Here is an 18392-nt window from a genome sequence, read left to right as displayed (position 1 = left end):
TGAACCTATGAAGATGCTGGCTTCAGCACAAGAAAATATAAGTGAACAGCCTGGTGACAACATCATTATTTACTGGTCCAGGCTACTGGTCTACTGTCAGATTGTGATCTGTTTTACCATAGTCAGCTGATATTTGCATTTTGCTCCATGACTTGTAATTTGTATGGATTTTTTTGATATAGAAATGTTATAAAATAGCAATATAATTTTAAGGTTCTGTTATTTAAAAATGATAAAACTCAGATTTATTCTTGTCAGATGACTGTACCAGGAGCTCAGAGAAACATGCAATGTTGTCAGATTTTAGAACAGATGATTGTGGTGTCACAGAAGATACACATGAAGAGCATGCCATTATCTCAGATGTATCCTCTACCTTTCATAACAAAGATCTATCATCTGATCCTTTGGATGGATTTCAATCTTCTGATTCATCACAGACTGTTAAGCATAATAAAAGCCACAGAAGAAGTGTTCATCATCAAAGACGTCATACAGGGGAGAATGCTCTTTCATGCTCAGAATGTGGGAAACATTTTAGCTATAACTCAAATCTTGTTATACATCAGAGAATTCACACAGGGGAGAAGCCATTTTCTTGTTTAGAATGTGGGAAATCTTTCATAAAGAATTCAAGCCTAGTTGCACATCAGAGAATTCACACAGGAGAGAAGCCATTTTCTTGTTTAGAATGTGGGAAATGTTTTACTGATAAATCAACTCTTGTTGTTCATAAGAGAATTCACACAGGGGAGAAGCCATTTTCTTGTTTAGAATGTGGGAAATGTTTTATTCATAAATCAACTCTTGTTATACATCAGAGAATTCACACAGGGGAGAAACCATTTTCTTGTCTAGAATGTGGTAAATCTTTCAAAAAGAAATCAAATCTAGTTGCACATCAAAGAATTCACACAGGGGAGAAGCCATTTTCTTGTTTAGAATGTGGGAAATCTTTCATAAAGAAATCAAATCTAGTTGCACATCAAAGAATTCACACAGGGGAGAAGCCATTTTCTTGTTTAGAATGTGGCAAATCTTTCATACAGAAATCAAGCCTAGTTGCACATCAGAGAACTCACACAGGGGAGAAGCCATTTTCTTGTTTCGAATGTGGGAAATGTTTTATTGATAAATCAACTCTTGTTATACATCAGAGAATTCACACAGGGGAGAAGCCATTTTCTTGTTTAGAATGTGGGAAATCTTTCATAAAGAAATCAAATCTAGTTGCACATCAGAGAATTCACACAGGAGAGAAGCCATTTTCTTGTTTAGAATGTGGGAAATTTTTTACTGATAAATCAACTCTTGTTGTACATGAGAGAATTCACACAGGGGAGAAGCCATTTTCTTGTTTAGAATGTGGGAAATCTTTCATAAAGAAATCAAGCCTAGTTGCACATCAGAGAACTCACACAGGGGAGAAGCCATTTTCTTGTTTAGAATGTGGGAAATGTTTCATAAAGAAATCAAATCTAGTTGCACATCAAAGAATTCACACAGGGGAGAAGTAATTTTCTTGTTTAGAATGTGGCAAATGTTTTATTGATAAAACAGCTATACTTAAACATCAGAGAATTCACATTGGGGAGAAGCCATTTTCTTGTTTAGAATGTGGGAAATCTTTCATAAAGAAATCAAGTCTAGTTGCACATAAGAGAATTCACACAGGGGAGAAGCCATTTTTTGTTTAGAATGTGAGAAATGTTTTACTGATAAAATCACTATTCTTACACATCAGAGAATTCACACAGGGGAGAAGCTGTATTCATCTTCAGAATGTGAAAAATGTATTCGCAACAAAGCATGTAAGTTTTATCACACATCAGTGAATTCACACAGGGCTGAAGCCACTGTCATGTTCAGGGTGTCATCTGTAATTGCACAGCAGAGAGCTTATAGAGGAAAATGTTTTTCTACACAGAGATCTTTTATTAATTTTTTCATTTGTCAAATTCCAAGAGCTCTAACTTTTATTAATTTTATGTAGCAGTATGAGGGCTTGCTTTTTGCATTACAAGTTGTATTTTCTGGTGCCATTTTGGGGTACACATAACCTGATTAACTTTTATTACCTCTTTCTGGGAGAAAGATGGGGGGAACAGCAATACTGTTTTTACACTATAAAATGTGCAGTGTTTATTTTTAGGCACAAATGACATGATAACTTTATACATTCAATTATTTGATTATAGTGATACCAAATACATAGTTTTTTTTAAAGTTTATTTTTTTAAGTTTTACTACTGTTGCACAATAAAAACCTTTTAAAGTAGAAAAGTTTTTGCATTGCCACATCCCAGGACACTTATGATCACCGTGTTTGATGCTTACCCGGTGCCCCGCATAGATGATTTACTGGATCAGCTTGCCAGGGCCAAGTATATCACGATTATGGGTTTGAGTAGGGGATATTGGCAAATCCCCATGTCTATAGAAGCCCAGGAGAGGTCCGCCTTTATCACTCCGTTAATCATGCCCTTTGGCAGGAAAAATGCATCTGTCATTTTCCAGCGCTTAGTTAACCAGCTGCTTAGTTAACCGTCCTGTTAGTACACACAAAATCTGTCCTAATCACACAGCAGGACAAGTTATTTCACAACCCTGAGGTAAAGAGCTGCCTCATCCTCCTCTTTATTTCCCAGGGATTATGATCCTGAATACAGAGGATAAGATCTTTAGCTGAATCTCTGTAGGAATGGAGTTCATGAGCAGATGTGGCTAATAAGCAGCAGCTCTTGTATGCAGTCTCTATTACCAGAGTCTGTCCTCTCTGTCTTCTCTATACTTCATGTCTCCTGATGAGATCCATTTCCACAAGGATTCAGCTAAATATCATATTAAACTGTATTCAGGATCATAATCTCTGACAAGCAGAGAGGAGGATGAGGCAGCTCTTTCTCTCAGTGTTGTGAAGTAACTTGTCCTGTTGTGTGATTAGGACAGGTTTTGTGTGTACTAACAGGACGGCGGCCATTTTGTTTCTTCTAAATTAATGATTGCTCCCCAGACAAAACGAGCCATTATAACTAATGAAAGGTATTTGGGAATATATTTATCATAAGCAGTAATATTTGCATATTTTAATTTTCCTAATTCCCGGAGAACCCCTTTAAATATCAGAAATAAGGGTCTGGCTATGACATTACTTAATTCTCTTTGGATACGGGGGTGTATGCCATCTGGTCCTGGTAATTTGTCTATTTTAATCTTTTTAAAATGCTGCTGTACTTCTTCCTGGGTCAGACAAGGCACTTTTAATGGGGAATTTACTTTTACATTCTCCATTTCATCTGACAGTTTATTTTCCACAGTGAATACAGTGGAGAAAAAATTATTTAATAGCTTTGCTTTCTCCTCCTCGCTCTCTGCAACTCCTCCCTCATTATTCTGTAGAGCGCCGACACCTTCAGATTTATACTTTTTATTATTTATATAATTGAAGAACATTTTAGGGTTAGTTTTGCTCTTTGGCAATTAATCTCTCGGTCTCTAGTTTGGCTGCTTTTATTTGTTTTTTATATATTCTATTTTTTTCCTAATAGTTTTTAAGTGCTTCCTCACTACACTCCTGTTTTAGTGATTTAAATGCTTTCTTTTTGTCATTTATTGCTTTCTTTACAGTTCTATTTATCCACATTGTGTTTTTCTTGTTCCTTAACCTTTTATTCCCATAAGGTATGTACCTCTTACAATTAGATTTTAGGATGCTTTTAAAAATATCCCCTATGGCCTCTCTTAGTTGGCTAAATTTAGCTTTTTTTGAAGTTTGGTATTTTTGTTTCTCCCTGAAGAAAAACTCTTTTGAATGACAATTGGAAAATTATTACTGTATGGTCACTATTTCCCAGGTGTCCCCGAACCTGCACATCTGTTGTTCTGTCAGGTCTATTAGTTAATACTAAGTCCAGTATGGCTGTCTCTCTAGTCGGGTCCTGAACCAGTTGGAAAAGGTAATTGTCTTTGGTTATTGCCAAGAACCTGCTTCCTTTATGAGATATACAGGTTTCAGTTTCCCAATCCATATCTGGGTAGTTGAAGTCCCCCATAATAACCACCTCATTATGATCTGCCACCTCGTCTATCTCGTTTAGTAGCAGATTTTCTGTGGACTCTGGTATATTAGGTGGTTTATAATAAACTCCTATTAGTATTTTATTATTGTTTTTGCCTCCATGTATTTCTACCTACAGTGACTACCTATGTGGTAGCAACCCACAGTGCTACCCATGTGGTAGCAACGTTTCAGCTCAACAATAGAGACTTTCTTAAGCAAAGAACAAGATCATGATACAGAGTACTGTATATATAGAGGTGAAAATCAATGTACATGATTTCAAGTGATTGTGTAAAACCCCGGACTGGTGTTACCACTCCTGAACCCTGTCCAGAGGTCTGAGTGAGTACTGCTGGGGAAAATAACCTTGCTAGAGACTGTTAGGGGCCATAATCTGCCTGCGGCCCAATAGTTGAGCATGGGGCTCAGGTGCTTGTCCCAGATGCCATCGCTGCCCTGACTGCTCAAGTCTCCCTCCTATTTAAGAATATGGAGAGGATGAGGAAGCGGCTAAAGCGACTGGAACAGCGACCCAAGGCTGAGAAAGGGACTTCCGCACCAAGAGACTGTCCTACACCCGGCTCACTGGTAGGTTGCCAGACCCCGGGTATTGAGACACCAGGAAGCGCATATGCTAGTATTGTCAGAAGCAAGGACACCAAAAAGGACAGCTGGCTGTTAAACAGGTATCCCCTGAGGCCAAGGGCCAACCCTCGGGAGGAAGAATACTAAGTCCCAAAGATCTGCCGAGCCCAAGCATGGGAAACAGTAGCTCTGTCCACAAGGATCCGCCTCTTGAACAAGCCAGAGCAGAACAAGATGGCATGACAACTCAGACCTTACTGGGGAGAAATGGTGTGTGGTGACATGCCTGAAGTAAAGTCCGCCCTGGCTGAGGTCCAAGTCTCTCAAGTAAAGCGGACCCCGGAGAAAGAGGCCCAGATGTCCGCCGTGCCGGCCGGTGTGGCGGAGGCGGCTGGAGCGTCCACTCCACCGCCCACGCATACACCCCCATGGGCTCCACTATGGGACGCTTTGCCACCGGGGTGACTCTACTGAATAAGCCCCTAGTCCCCATGCCAGTAGCTGAACACTGGCCAAAGGATCTAGCAGGCGCAGGGTTTGTGCGCTGTCTCCAAGAGACCGCGGAAAGAGTCCTCAGTTTCCAAGAGAAACCGCAACCACAGCGGAAGTACTGCGCCTACCACCTCTGCCGACCTTCCAGCTGGGATACAAGGTCACCACTGCATTTTCCTACAACCCCACGGTGGTTAACTATCAGCTGCCGTGGAAAATGGCATCTGCAGCAGCAAAAGCTCCCTGGTTAAGCTCTTGAACCATACTAGAGGTCTATAGAGATCTCCTAGGACCAATTATCATTCTTGATACTGTGTGCTTCTAGCCATTTCTCACACATCTCCTTCATTTTCTCTATTCCTGCTCTTATCCAGAGATTACCTTGGGGGTCTATATAATTGCAACAGGCGGGACCTATTACCTGGCACATTCCTCCTTCCTTGGCAGTAAGATAATCCAAGACTAGGGTGTGCTTGTTGGTCACCACAATTAGCTGAGACTGGACATCATTGGTCTGGTTTAGTATCCCCAACAAATCCCATATTTGATCATCCAGATAATCTGTGGCCACCACCAACTTGTCCCACATCTGCATTATCATTGGATAGATAAACAGAGTACTAAGGAACTTGTTTGAAATACTCATCTCCACTACATGAGGTCTTCCATTAGGTCTGGGATTGTTATCTGCAGCTCTTCTATATAGTGTATGTTTAGGCGCAGCATTTATGTTAAGCTTATCATGTAACAGCATAAATGTGGCCGGAGTCAACTGGACAAGAGTACAGGCTCCAGGTGGAATCCACTTACAGTTGCAAGAAAAAGTATGTGAACCCTTTGGAATTATATGGATTTCTGCACAAATTGGTCATAAAATGTGATCTGATCTTCATCTAAGTCACAACAATAGACAATCACAGTCTGCTTAAACTAATAACACACAAAGAATTAAATGTTACCATGTTTTTCTTGAACACACCATGTAAACATTCACAGTGCAGGTGTAAAAAGTATGTGACTCTGACTGGGCCACTCCAGAAGGCGTATTTTCTTCTGTTTAAGCCATTCTGTTGTTGATTTACTTCTATGCTTTGGGTCGTTGTCCTGTTGCAACACCCATCTTCTGTTGAGCTTCAGCTGGTGGACAGATGGCCTTAAGTTCTCTTGCAAAATGTCTTGATAAACTTGGGAATTCATTTTTCCTTCGATGATAGCAATCCGTCCAGGCCCTGACGCAGCAAAGCAGCCCCAAACCATGATGCCCCCACCACCATACTTCACAGTTGGGATGAGGTTTTGATGTTGGTGTGCTGTGCCTCTTTTTCTCCACACACAGTGTTTTGTGTTTCTTCCAAACAACTCAACTTTGGTTTCATCTGTCCACAGAATATTTTGCCAGTACTGCTGTGGAACATCCAGGTGCTCTTGTGCAAACTGTAAACGTGTAGCAATGTTTTTTTTGGACAGCAGTGGCTTCCTCTGTGGTATCCTCCCATGAAATCCATTCTTGCTTAGTGTTTTACGTATCGTATATCCGCTAACAGGGATGTTAGCATATGCCAGAGACTTTTGTAAGTCTTTAGCTGACACTCTAGGATTCTTCTTCACCTCATTGAGCAGTCTGCACTGTGCTCTTGCAGGGATCTTTGCAGGACGGCCACTCCTAGGGAGAGTAGCAGCAGTGCTGAACTTTCTTCATTTATAGACAATTTGTCTTACCATGGACTGATAAACAGCAAGGCTTTTGGAGATACTTTTATAACCCTTTCTAGCTTTATGCAAGTGAACAATTCTTAATCGTAGGTCTTCTGAGAGCTCTTTTGTGCGAGGCATCATTCACATCAGGCAATGCTTCTTGTGAAAAGCAAACCCAGAACTGGTGTGTGTTTTTTATAGGGCAGCTGTAACCAACACCTCCAATCTCATCTCATTGATTGGACTCCAGTTGGCTGACACCTCACTCCAATTAGCTCTTGGAGATGTCATTAGTCTAGGGGTTCACATACTTTTTCCACCTGCACTGTAAATGTTTACATGGTGTGTTCAATAAAAACATGGTAACATTTAATTCTTTGTGTTATTAGTTTAAGCAGACTGTGATTGTCTATTGTTGTGACTTAGATGAAGATCAGATCACATTTTATGACCAATTTTTGCAGAAATCCATATCATTCCAAAGGGTTCACATACTTTTTCTTGCAACTGTATATGTTGCCACCCCACAATCAAAATAAAGATCACCAGGAAGAGTATAGTTATAAGTCAAATGATAGAGGAGAATATAGGCAGCCACAGTGACTGCTATACTTTCATTATACAAACACCATTTTTGACCTCCTTCATTGCTGCTACCTATCTCTCCTCCCAGGCCACCTGAGTAGCTATTATTGGTCTTAGGAGTAGCTACAGCCCCAGTATTATTTTTGCAATCTTCACTATCCTTTATTGCTTGTTTAAACTTATCATTATGTCCCCATGATGCGTTATGGAGGGTCCTCTATACCCCTGTTATAATGGGAACTTCAGTTTAGTCATATCCTGTAGAGAGTGCAAAAGAGACTAACAACGGGAAGTCAAAGTCTCCCAAATGAAGCCTCAGCACTTTCGTTCTGGCCCATTTTCGCCCATCAAAGTCCCATACTCTAACAGTTTTGTCTTTCAGGGCAATAACATTGGCTTGCCACCAAGGGGCCTCTACCCACCCTGCAATAGGGAGGGGGACTGCTGTAGAATTAAATTTGAGGCTATCACTTTCTGGCCTCCTGATCGATAGGAAGTCTTTGCAAATCATATCAGCTAGCTCTGACCACAGTACTGGAATGGCCAGGTAAGGCATAGTCTTTAAACTCACAGGATTGTGAGTGCAGAACCAACAGTTCTTATATTTATCCGCACCTGTCATGTTCTTCAACATGACCTGATGATGCTTGATAAGGGCATTGTCCCAGCCATTTTCAGGTTCACATGCAGAGCTTGGATGCGCAGAGACAGGACTACCAGTACAAGGATCCTCATCTTCAGGACTCAGCACCTTCTTGCAGTGTAAGGCATGAATCCAGTTGGGTTTTCCCTCTACTTTCACTGCTGTGTGTGTAGTTAGCAGAACTTGGAAAGGACCATCAAATATGGGATCCAGGCCTTTTCTCACGTGCCTCTTTATCACCACCCAGTCACCTGGTTGCAGACTGTGAGTTCCTTATACTGAGTCAGGATGTGGAAGTGAAGCAAACACTTGTGTATGCATGTGTTCCAACATTTTTGTGAGGGCCCGCATGTAACTGGTCAAACTATTATTATTCATCTGCAACTGCTGGGGAAAGTACAGCCCTAGCCTAGAGGCAGGGCCGGCCTTTGGGGTGTGCGGGCTGTGCGGCCGCACAGGGCGCCATAGCAACAGGGGCGCCGGGCGGCCGACAGTCCGCCGCAATAATCCTGTGCCCTGCTGTCACTCACTGCAGCGCCGGCAGCCGGGTGATCAGCTGAGCGCAGCGCTCCAGTCCCGAGCCTCCCCGAGCCAAGTCCCTCCTCTCCCTGCTCCCTCCCTCCTCTAGTCTACACTACAGTGATGCGTGCCATGCCCCCAGTCAGGCAGCGCAGCGGCTGCGGCTCACTCACTGTTCAATCAGTCAGTCTCCCTCCTCCTCGCTCCTCCCCTGCCTGCGGCTGCCTCCCAGTGACCCTGCCTCCTTCTCTCTGATAAGGAAGTCAGGTGACGGTCCACAGTGAGGAAGTGACATCAGAGAGAGAGGCAGGGAGCTCCTTCACCGTGGGAGAATTAAAATCATTCCTCTTCACTTCTCTCCAGTCCAGCTCCTCCAGCAGCAGCCAGGCAGCCTGCCAAAGTAGTGCCCTGTGCCCAGCCCAGTGCCCACTATTGTGCCCTGCCTGCAGGCTGCAGTGCAGCAGCAGTGGTTTTTCAACCTGACCAACTAAGACAGTCCTGAACTGAACTCTGAGAGTCCTGACACCTGTTGTCCTGGATAGTCACTCACTTACTTCTAAAAAGGTATAAATATAAAACATTTGAAGTGTAATGTAACAGTGTTTAAACAGGATTCTGAAATCTGTCAATCATCAAAAAAAATGTTATGTTATGTAGCTGACTGACATTAGCGATGGGCTGATGTCAGCAGTACATAACAGTGTGCTTTATAACTCCCTGCCTGCCGAGGGCGTTGCTGCAGCACCTAGAGGCTCCATCTATTCACCCTTTGGCAGTGGCACGCCCATGTCCAGTTGATTGACGTCTCGAGTTCTCCTCTTCGTCCCGTAAATCCCACGCCTGCGCCGTCCCGTTTAGTATTCGGCGCAGGCGCGGGATTAATGGGACGAAGAGGAGAACTCAGACGTCAATCAACTGGACATGGGCGTGCCACTCCCATTAGCATATTATAAGTCTTTATTTTAAGAGAACAGCGGCAGGCAGGGAGTTATAAAACACACTGTTATGTACTGCTGACATCAGCCCATCGCTAATGTCAGTCAGCTACACAACGTTTTTTATGATGACAGAAACCCTTTAATAAAAAATATTAATTGATTGGACGACAACTATCAATAAAATGGATTTTGCACTAACATGAAATTTGGATGTCTGTATTGGACGATATGTATTATTGCACATATAAGATGCCCCCCACAAAACATGTCACTGGTTACCTGTGGCATTTCTTTATGGGGGCATATTTTAGGTGCAATACTAACCAGTGCTTTGCCCTGCACTCGCTCAGCTGTGCTCACATACATATCGTGCCCTGTGTCCACTGTCCTGTGACCACTCTGCTAAAGCCTGGCATAGCCCAGCTATGCCCTGCTTTACCAAAGCAGACAGGCAGGAGCCGTGTGGTGATCATATTTATTGTATGTATGTGTGTGTGTGACTGTCCGTCCCTGTGTGTGTGTGTGTGTGTGTGTCTCTCCCTGTGTGTATCACCATGCCCACAGTGTTCCTATGTCTTGACGCAGCTGCATCAGAAGTTCAGAATGTTCTGTGCGGGGCAAGAAGAAGATGGAAGAGGAGGCAGCGCCAGCATGGAGTCTGTGCGATAGACACAGGGAGGCACACTAAGGACGAAAGTAACACTTCCACATGATCTACACTAGTGTTATCTGTGGTTTTACATAGGACTGCAGGTAACATAACCACATTAGCAGCACTAGTGTTATCTGTGGTTTTACATAGGACCAGAGGTAACACTACTACATTTACGGAAATCAGAGAGCTATGTGGTGTTATTTGTGGTGTTAAATAGGACTGCAGATAAAACTTTTATGGTATATCCACAGGAGTCCCATAGATTCAGATACCATATCGTGTAGCAGCATTATGGGTCCCAAAAAACCAGGGGTAAGGGGGGGGCACCACAAGGTTAGCTCGCACAGGGCGCCTGAACACCTAAGGCCGGCCCTGCCTAGAGGCACTTCCAAACAGGATCTCAAATGGGGTTTCCTGATTGGGGTAGTCCTTACTGAGTATACAGTCGTGGCCAAAAGTTTTGAGAATGACACAAATATTCGTTTTCACAAAGTTTTCTGCTAAACTGCTTTTAGATCTTAGTTTCAGTTGTTTCTGTGATGTAGTGAAATATAATTACACGCACTTCATACGTTTCAAAGGCTTTTATCGACAATTACATGACATTTATGCAAAGAGTCAGTATTTGCAGTGTTGCCCCTTCTTTTTCAGGACCTCTGCAATTCGACTGGGCATGCTCTCAATCAACTTCTGGGCCAATTCCTGACTGATCGCAACCCATTCTTTCATAATCACTTCTTGGAGTTTGTCAGAATTAGTGGGTTTTTGTTTGTCCACCCGCCTCTTGAGGATTGACCACAAGTTCTCAATGGGATTAAGATCTGGGGAGTTTCCAGGCCATGGACCCAAAATGTCAATGTTTTGGTCCCCGAGCCACTTAGTTATCACTTTTGCCTTATGGCACGGTGCTCCATCGTGCTGGAAAATGCATTGTTCTTCACCAAACTGTTGTTGGATTGTTGGAAGAAGTTGCTGTTGGAGGGTGTTTTGGTACCATTCTTTATTCATGGCTGTGTTTTTGGGCAAAATTGCCCACTCCCTTGGATGAGAAGCAACCCCACACATGAATGGTCTCAGGATGCTTTACTGTTGGCATGACACAGGACTGATGGTAGCGCTCACCTTTTCTTCTCCGGACAAGCCTTTTTCCAGATGTCCCAAACAATCGGAAAGAGGCTTCATCGGAGAATATGACTTTGCCCCAGTCCTCAGCAGTCCATTCACCATACTTTCTGCAGAAGATCAATCTGTCCCTGATGGGTTTTTTTTGGAGAGAAGTGGCTTCTTAGCTGGCCTTTTTGACACCAGGCCATCTTCCAAAAGTCTTCGCCTCACTGTGCGTGCAGATGCGCTCACACCTGATTGCTGCCATTCCTGAGCAAGCTCTGCACTGGTGGCACTCCGATCCCGCAGCTGAATCCTCTTTAGGAGACGATCCTGGCGCTTGCTGGACTTTCTTGGACGCCCTGAAGCCTTCTTAACAAGAATTGAACCTCTTTCCTTGAAGTTCTTGATGATCCTATAAATTGTTGATTGAGGTGCAATCTTAGTAGCCACAATATCCTTGCCTGTGAAGCCATTTTTATGCAACGCAATGATGGCTGCACGCGTTTCTTTGCAGGTCACCAGGGTTAACAATGGAAGAACAATGATTTCAAGCATCACCCTCCTTTTAACATGTCAAGTCTGCCATTTTAACCCAATCAGCCTGACATAATTATCTCCAGCCTTGTGCTCGTCAACATTCTCACCTGAGTTAACAAGACGATTACTGAAATGATCTCAGCAGGTCCTTTAATAACAGCAATGAAATGCAGTGGGAAGTTTTTTTTGGGATTAAGTTAATTTTCATGGCAAAGAAGGACTATGCAATTAATCTGATCACTCTTCATAACATTCTGGAGTATATGCAAATTGCTATTATAAAAACTTAAGCAGCAACTTTTCCAATTTCCAATATTTATTCTCAAAACTTTTAGCCACGACTGTAGAGCCAATGGCAAACACTCTATCCAGGGCCTCTGGGTCTCCTGCATGGCTTTCTGTATTTCAGTTTCAGTGTGCCATTTAGGCGCTCAACTCGGCCGCTGCTTTGGGGATGGTAAGCCGTATGGAAAGCTTGGGTCACCCCTAATGCTTGCATAACTTCCCTCATCCCTTCACCTGTGAAATGAGAACCTCCATCTGACTCAATAACCTCAGGAATACCATACCTGCATATCAGTTCACCGACCAGTTTATTTGCAGTGTTCTTGGCACTGGCTTTGGTTATTGGGAAGGCTTCCGACCAACCTGAAAAGAGATCAATACACACGAGAACAAATTCATACACTCCTACCTTTGGTAGTTGTATGTAGTCTATCTGCAGTCTCTGAAATGGGTAAAGTGGCCTAGGGGTGTGCTTGCTTGGAGTCTTCACCACTTGGCCGGGGTTGTTCAATGCACAGACCATACAACCTTTTACAAATCGAGCAGCTACTGTAGAAAATCCCGGAACAATCCACCCTGCATTAACCACACTTACCATGGCACCTTTCTAGAGATGTGTAGGCCTATGGCAGGGTATAGAGGGCGTGGTAGACAAATTCTGTCTAGGTTTCTCCATATTCCCTAGTCATCTGGCCCAGCCCCTTGTTTAGTCCATAGTTCTTTTTCTTCAGATGGGGCTTGTTCAAACAATTTAATCAGAGTGTCTCTGGATATATCCACAGGTTTTAAGGCTCTTACCGGGGTGGCATCAGCACTCAGTGGCCGGAGTGCAGCATGCTTGGCTGCCTTGTCAGTTCTGTCATTGCCTTTTGCCTCTGCCGTGGTACACCTTGTGTGAGCCTTGACTTTCACAATAGCAACTTCTTTTGGCAACAGTAAAGAGTTCATCAGTTCAAGCACAGAGTCTCTGTTTTTAATAGGCTGACCTGCAGAAGTGAAAAAGTCTCTAGCCCGCCATATGGGTCCATAGTCATGTGCAATACCAAAAGCATACCTGAAATCCGTGTAGATATTCACCTTCTTTCCCTCGGCCATTTTACACGCCTCAGTAAGTGCCTTCAGCTCTGCCTCCTGCACAGACATGTGCGGAGGGAGTGGTTCAGCAACAGCTACCTCATGCTGTGTGACCACTGCATATCCAGTGTGCAACCGGCCATCCTCTCCCATAAACCTGCTTCCATCTATAAAATTCTCAAAATGGGGGTTATCAAGAGGTTTTTCATGCACATGAGAAAATCCAGAAGTTTCTTGTTGCATCAACTGTATACAATTATGAGGATCATTTTCAGCTAAATCAGATAAAAAGCTACCTGTGCTACCCTCTCCCATTTCTGAATCTGTGATTTGTAACAAAGTAGCAGGATTCAAAGTAGTACATATTTTTAACCACCTCAGCCCCCATGGCTTAAACACCCTGAAAGACCAGGCCACTTTTTACACTTCTGACCTACACTACTTTCACCGTTTATTGCTCGGTCATGCAACTTACCACCCAAATGAATTTTACCTCCTTTTCTTCTCACTAATAGAGCTTTCATTTGGTGGTATTTCATTGCTGCTGACATTTTTACTTTTTTTGTTATTAATCGAAATTTAACGATTTTTTTGCAAAAAAATGACATTTTTCACTTTCAGTTGTAAAATTTTGCAAAAAAAACGACATCAATATATCAATTTTGCTCTAAATTTATTGTTCTACATGTCTTTGATAAAAATAAAATGTTTGGGTAAAGAAAAAATGGTTTGGGTAAAAGTTATAGCGTTTACAAACTATGGTACAAAAATGTGAATTTCCGCTTTTTGAAGCAGCTCTGACTTTCTGAGCACCTGTCATGTTTCCTGAGGTTCTACAATGGCCAGACAGTACAAACACCCCACAAATGACCCCATTTCGGAAAGTAGACACCCTAAGGTATTCGCTGATGGGCATAGTGAGTTCATAGAACTTTTTATTTTTTGTCACAAGTTAGCGGAAAATGATGATTTTTTTTTATTTATTTATTTTTCTTACAAAGTCTCATATTCCACTAACCTGTGACAAAAAATAAAAACTTCCATGAACTCACTATGCCCATCAGCGAATACCTTGGGATGTCTTCTTTCCAAAATGGGGTCACTTGTGGGGTAGTTATACTGCCCTGGCATTCTAGGGGCCCAAATGTGTGGTAAGGAGTTTGAAATCAAATTCTGTAAAAAATGGCTGGTGAAATCCGAAAGTAGCTCTTTGGAATATGGGCCCCTTTGCCCACCTAGGCTGCAAAAAAGTGTCACACATGTGGTATCTCCGTACTCAGGGGAAGTAGGGGAATGTGTTTTGGGGTGTCATTTTACATATACCCATGCTGGGTGAGAGAAATATCTTGGCAAAAGACAACTTTGTATAAAAAAATGGTAAAAGTTGAAAACATTCCCCAACTTCTCCTGAATACGGAGATACCACATGTGTGACACTTTTTTGCAGCCTAGGTGGGCAAAGGGGCCCATATTCCAAAGAGCACCTTTCGGATTTCACTGGTCATTTTTTACAGAATTTGATTTCAAACTCCTTACCACACATTTGGGCCCCTAGAATGCCAGGGCAGTATAACTACCCCACAATTGACCCCATTTTGGAAAGAAGACACCCCAAGGTATTCGCTGATGGGCATAGTGAGTTCATGGAAGTTTTTATTTTTTGTCACAAGTTAGTGGAATATGAGACTTTGTAAGAAAAAAATAAAATAAAAAAAAATCATCATTTTCCACTAACTTGTGACAAAAAATAAAAAATTCTAGGAACTCGCCATGCCCCTCACGGAATACCTTGGGGTGTCTTCTTTCCAAAATGGGGTCACTTGTGGGGTAGTTATACTGCCCTGGCATTTTCCAGGGGCCCTAATGTGTGGTAAGTAGGTAAATGACCTGTGAAATCCTAAAGGTGCTCTTTGGAATATGGGCCCCTTTGCCCACCTAGGCTGCAAAAAAGTGTCACACATGTGGTATCGCTGTATTCAGGAGAAGTTGGGGAATGTGTTTTGGGGTGTCTTTTTACATATACCCATGCTGGGTGAGAGAAATATCTTGGCAAAAGACAACTTTTCCCATTTTTTTATACAAAGTTGGCATTTGACCAAGATATTTCTCTCACCCAGCATGGGTATATGTAAAATGACACCCCAAAACACATTCCCCAACTTCTCCTGAGTACGGCGATACCAGATGTGTGACACTTTTTTGCAGCCTAGATGCGCAAAGGTGCCCAAATTCCTTTTAGGAGGGCATTTTTAGACATTTGGATACCAGACTTCTTCTCACGCTTTGGGGCCCCTAGAATGCCAGGGCAGTATAAATACCCAACATGTGACCCCATTTTGGAAAGAAGACACCCCAAGGTATTCAATGAGGGGCATGGCGAGTTCATAGAAATTTTTTTTTTTTGGCACAAGTTAGCGGAAATTGATATTTTTTATTTTTTTCTCAAAAAGTCTCCCTTTCCGCTAACTTGGGACAAAAATTTCAATCTTTCATGGACTTAATATGCCCCTCACGGAATACCTGGGGGTGTCTTCTTTCCGAAATGGGGTCACATGTGGGGTATTTATACTGCCCTGGCATTCTAGGGGCCCTAAAGCGTGAGAAGAAGTCTGGAATATAAATGTCTAAACAATTTCTGAATGGAGCCTTACAGAGGGTGATCAATGACAGGGGGGTGATCAATGACAGGGGGGGGGTGATCAATGACAGGGGTGGTGATCAATGACAGGGGGGTGATCAGAGAGTCTATATGGGGTGATCACCCCCCCCTGGAAGGCTCCAGGGAGACGCCTGTATGTGTTTTGCGGATCCGATCCATCTATCAGTGGATCCGTAAAAATCATGCGGACATCTGAATGGGGCTTTACAGGGGGTTGATCAATGACAGGGGTGTAATCAATGACAGGGGGATGATCAGGGAGTCTATATGGGGTGATAACCACAGTCATTGATCACGCCCCTGTAAGGCTTCATTCAGACGTCCGTATGCGTTTTGCGGATCTGATCCATCTATCAGTAAATCCGTAAAAATCATGCGGACATCTGAATGGAGCTTTACAGGGGGTTGATCAATGACAGGGGTGTAATCAATGACAGGGGGGTGATCAGGGAGTCTATATGGGGTGATAACCACAGTCATTGATCACGCCCCTGTAAGGCTTCATTCAGACGTCCGTATGCGTTTTGCGGATCCGATCCATCTATCAGTGGATCCGTAAAAATCATGCGGACATCTGAATGGAGCTTTACAGGGGGTTGATCAATGACAGGGGTGTAATCAATGACAGGGGGGTAATCAGGGAGTCTATATGGGGTGATAACCACAGTCATTGATCACGCCCCTGTAAGGCTTCATTCAGACGTCCGTATACGTTTTGCGGATCCGATCCATCTATCAGTGGATCTGTAAAAATCATGCGGACATCTGAATGGAGCTTTACAGGGGGTTGATCAATGACAGGGGTGTAATCAATGACAGGGGGGTGATCAGGGAGTCTATATGGGGTGATAACCACAGTCATTGATCACGCCCCTGTAAGGCTTCATTCAGACGTCCGTATGCGTTTTGCGGATCTGATCCATCTATCAGTAAATCCGTAAAAATCATGCGGACATCTGAATGGAGCTTTACAGGGGGTTGATCAATGACAGGGGTGTAATCAATGACAGGGGGGTGATCAGGGAGTCTATATGGGGTGATAACCACAGTCATTGATCACGCCCCTGTAAGGCTTCATTCAGACGTCCGTATGCGTTTTGCGGATCCGATCCATCTATCAGTGGATCCGTAAAAATCATGCGGACATCTGAATGGAGCTTTACAGGGGGTTGATCAATGACAGGGGTGTAATCAATGACAGGGGGGTGATCAGGGAGTCTATATGGGGTGATAACCACAGTCATTGATCATGCCCCTGTAAGGCTTCATTCAGACGTCCGTATGCGTTTTGCGGATCCGATTCATCTATCAGTGGATCTGTAAAAATCATGCGGACATCTGAATGGAGCTTTACAGGGGGTTGATCAATGACAGGGGGGTAATTAATGACAGGGGGGTGATCAGGGAGTCTATATGGGGTGATCAGGGGTGATCAAGGGTGAATAAGGGGTTAATAAGTGACGGGGGGGGGGGGTGTAGTGTAGTGTGGTGCTTGGTGCAACATATTACTGAGCTGCCTGTGTCCTCTGGTGGTCGATCCAAACAAAGGGGACCACCAGAGGACCAGGTAGCAGGTATATTAGACGCTGTTATCAAAACAGCATCTAATATACCTGTTAGGGGTTAAAAAAAACACATCTCCAGCCTGCCAGCGAATGATCGCCGCTGGCAGGCTTGAGATCAACTCTCTTACCTCCCGTTCCTGTGCGCGCGTTCACAGGAAATCTCGCGTCTCTCGAGATGACGCACGGATGCGTCCAGGAGGAATGAATCAACCACCTTCCGGACGCATCCGTGCGTTAGGCGGTCGGGAGGTGGTTAAAGAAATATTGTCTGGCATGAGGAGTTCACATTGGAGTCTGAGTTGTCTAGCCATAGAAATATGTTTTAGTTGCACCTGTGGGAGAATGCCCTGTATGTCATGGGGGGTTTGCACAATCACCAGGTAGTCCAACACTATCGAGCGACAGGATCCAGTCTGGCTGAAAAGTGTGCCACTGAGCGTTGACGGTCTCCATGTTTCTGAGTAATCACAGCAGTACTGTGACCCTGCATTTCAGAACAGAACAAGTTAAATTCCTCATCATACTTTGGAATGCCTAATGCAGGGACTGACAGGATACAGAGTTTGAGTGTATGAAAATTGTTCACAGCTTCTTCTGTAAGATGGAATGGATCAGATGACAAGCAATCATACAAAGGTTGCATAAACAGAGGCATGTCTGATCCATGGGCGGCAATATGACACAAGACCTAAAAAGACATGTAAAGACTGTGCTCCCTTGGGTACCTGTATGCTTTCTACTGCCTCCTTTCTTTCTGGTGTTAAAGGCCGGGCACCATGTGAGAGGCAGTGCCCTAAAAAGACAACCTTGTCCTTGCAAAATTGTAGTTTGTCTTTTGAGGCTTTGCAACCATGTTGATAAAGGAAAATCAACAGTGACAGTGAAGCTTCCTTACAGATATTTAAATTCTCTGCACATAAAAGCAGATCATCTACATACTGAAGGAGTACTACCGATCCAAGAGGTGTCCAGTTAGTGAGAACCGATTGCAAA

At 43.4% G+C, this 18392-nt stretch overlaps 1 protein-coding gene and 1 pseudogene across 14 annotated transcripts in view; both read left to right on the top strand.

Annotated features, from left to right (window-relative positions):
* LOC120997449 overlaps positions 1 to 2544 on the top strand; it is a 168064-nt pseudogene extending 165520 nt beyond the window's left edge.
* Positions 1 to 18392, top strand: part of LOC120999536 (zinc finger protein OZF-like) — a 2085412-nt gene that overhangs the window by 1798928 nt on the left and 268092 nt on the right. The window lies entirely within an intron of this gene.

The sequence above is a fragment of the Bufo bufo genome, chromosome 4 (assembly GCF_905171765.1).
Source record: "Bufo bufo chromosome 4, aBufBuf1.1, whole genome shotgun sequence".
Taxonomy (NCBI): domain Eukaryota; kingdom Metazoa; phylum Chordata; class Amphibia; order Anura; family Bufonidae; genus Bufo; species Bufo bufo.
Note: the sequence above shows the minus strand (reverse complement) of the source record. Positions and strands in the feature narration are given on the sequence as shown.